Genomic DNA, 3,422 nt, shown 5'->3' with positions numbered 1-3,422 from the left:
AGAGAGGCAGAGAGGGATAAAGGGAGAGTATGGGTGTGCACCCGCTCGTGTTATGTGTGTGTGCTGGCGTGCGTGCGTGCGTGCGTGTTTGGTGAAACACCCCAAACTTATGTATGTGCCAGCATCTGGACAATATAGATTTCCTATAATATTTTTCTTATCTTTTCTTTTCTTACCTTTCTCAAAGTACAGGGTGATCCACACAAAAAATTACAACTTTTTTACTAAATATCTCGCGCAAATGTTGTTCTAGAAAGATGAAATTTGATACAAATAAACTTCATTCAAAGGGAATTTGTTTTACATACAATTCATACAAAAGAAACCTATTTTCAGAACGGAAAAAGCATAAAACACCCATAAACACAAAACACGCCAATTAAAAAAGAAAAGACACTCTCGCAAAGAAAGTCATGAGACGATTGATTTGATTTTTGTCTTCTTTTTCTCTATAACATTTAATTGCTCCAACCTTGCGACATTGAACAATATTTAACTTCTCTTAGGGAGTTAAAGAACTACCATTTTTTTCTGGAATTTCTAAAACAAATGCTTCACATGTCCTCCTTTGGACTCCAAACATCTTTTAACGCGAAGTTTGAAATGCTCGATGACGGCCAACACAGTAACCCGCGGAATTTTTCTCACTTCATCACGGATTGCTTGTTTCATGATTTCAATGTTTTCAAACTGATTTTGAAATATCCTATCCTTCAGAAAGGTGTACAGTGTGGGTGGCTTTAAGCGCTCATGGCTGGGTGGGTCCTTTTTTTTTGAAGACGCAGACGGACATGTTCTGACTGAGAATACAGACCGATATATCGAGGTGCTGGAGAAATTCTGGATGGATCTTGGGAGACACCGGCATTTGGATCGCCAAGACCAGTGTTTCATGTAAGATGGGGCCAATCCACACGTTTCTATCCGATCAATGACATGGCTAGCTGACCACTTTGGATATCAAGTGATCAGTCGCATGGCTAAAACAGCACCTGGACATGGATGGCTGGTGCCTCTATAAATAAATCATTGATGGTCTGGTGATCAGTCGCAAAAGTGAACACATTTGGGCTCCGCATTCTCCTGACCTGAATCCTTTAGAGTTTTTCTTGTGGGGTTACCTGAAGGACAGGATATTTCAAAATCAGTTTGAAAACATTGAAATTATGAAACAAACAATCCATGATGAAGTGAGAAAAATTCCGCGGGAACTGTGTTTGGCCGTCATCGAGCATTTCAAACCACGCGTTAAAAGATGTTTGGAGTCCAAAGGAGGACATGTGGAGCATATGTTTTAGAAATTCCAGAACAAAAAGGGTAGTTCTTTAACTCTCTAAGAGAAGTTAAATATTGTATAATGTCACAAGGTTGGGACAATTAAATGTTATACTGAAAAAGAAGATAAAAATCAAATCAATCGTCTCATGAATTTCCTTGCGAGAGGGTCTTTTTTAAAAATTGGCGCATTTTGTGTTTATGGGTGTTTTTTTTTCTTTATGCTTTGCCCTTTCTGAAAATAAGTTTCTTCTGCATGAATTTTATGTCAAACAAATTCCCTTTGAATTAAGTTTTTCTGTTTCAAATTTCATCTTTCTAGAACAACATTTACGCGAGATATTTAGAAAAAAAGTTGTAAAGTATATTATTTTGCTGAAAAATCTTGCTTGAAGCTGCTTTCATTTAAATCAAATGCTTTATTATTGTTTATTGTACTTCTGCAGGGATATTAAGCTACTATATCCCGTTTAAATAATCTTTATTCCCGATGCTAGTGTGTTATTTTTCTTCCCCCGTCTGCAGGTGGTCGATTGTTTGCCGATGTGCTCTATTTTGTTTTGTTTTTGCTCAGTTGTGCCCTGACCCGAACTCTGAATGGAGCATCTTTGACTTAGGCTTGGGCTGGAATTTTGGTTTTAGTAAGAGTTGTACGGTACTTGCAACACAAATAGGTCATACAGCAATGTACATGTATGTAAAGGTACCGAAGATTGGGGGGTGTTACAAGAGAGTAACATACACCGAATAGGAGGAGAGATTATAAGGACGATAGACGTTTGATTGGAAAGAAGGAATTAACCCAGTGCGGACAAGATACATGTACTCTAGATTGCATTTGGACAAACCACACCAGAGCGTCCGCCAATCACCCACAGACACGGGTTAGGGACAGGGGACAGAACTGTGTACTTGTCCCATCCACAAGCCAGTCCATGGAGTATGCATGTTATAAATTATAAAAGGTCCTTGGAACTGTCCTATAAGAGTTTTACAATATTAAGTGGCTAGCCTGCGAGTCTAGTTTGACCGAAACCTGTTGAATACACAGGTCTCATTAGATCTAGTAATTATTCAGGTTTAAAACACTTGGATGTCAATAAGGCACCTTTTGGTTTCGTCCGAAATATAAATACTTTAGGGATTGCAAACTAAATTTTTATTTACAATTCATTATTAAGTACCAGTCTAGCCGTCCAAGTTACCGTCTAGCAGTCTAGCCGTCATTAAGTACGACTAGCCTCTTCCGTTACAATAATAACCAGAGAGTCTACAGTAATATTATTATTACTGTGAACTTTCTGCTCCTGTTGGACGTGGGTGCTAAAGTCGCTGGTGCGCACACTTACCAATCAGGCGAGGATCGTCCATAGAGCACGGTCGTGCAGTGCCGCCCAAATTTTTTTAATGTTCTATTACGTAAAACACCCCTACTACTAAAATAAAAGAAGTCAGGAACAAACACTAACTAAATGTTATATCAAAACAAGGTCCTCATTGGCGCCATAACTGTCATTTTTGTGTCTATAGAGCCGTAAAACATCGTTTATGCCATGCCAAAGTCTACGCGCTTTAGCTAAACATAATAGGATATTCAACAGTGTAACCTGACATATAAATCGCTCTTGGGGATAACCCAAGCGATGACGACACTCGTAGTCGTAGCGAGTTTGGCGGTACATTAATATTAATAAGCCGGCACATCTCAAATGTGCTTCTGCCGAACAGTGCCGAAACATAGCCCAAAGTAGGCAGTCTAAAAATAAACGCGATAGACCGTACACTATTCTTTGCCAATATCATGTGAACCCCGGAGCAATCCAGCGGAGTGCTCAAGTGTATAATGCGATTGCTTCTTTGTCTTGCCACTATTTTAAGTGATTCTGTGACCGTTAACCTGAGGGAGGTAAACGTGACCGTTCTACGAGTTGTGCCTTTGAATGGCTTTGTAGTGGAGTGGAGAAAGTTATTACTTGAGTGTTCAGTTCCAATACAGGATGAACGAAATTGAAGTTTATCTAACAAACAAATTTAGTACTAGAAATAAAAAACGACAAGTAAAAAGAATGAAAATAAAAGCACGAGGTCCTCCCCCACCAACCCAAAGATCCTAAAATTATACACCGGTTCATTTACTATACCCTTGA

This window comes from Aplysia californica, unplaced genomic scaffold, assembly GCF_000002075.1.
Source record: "Aplysia californica isolate F4 #8 unplaced genomic scaffold, AplCal3.0 scaffold00045, whole genome shotgun sequence".
Lineage (NCBI taxonomy): Eukaryota > Metazoa > Mollusca > Gastropoda > Aplysiida > Aplysiidae > Aplysia > Aplysia californica.
Note: the sequence above shows the minus strand (reverse complement) of the source record.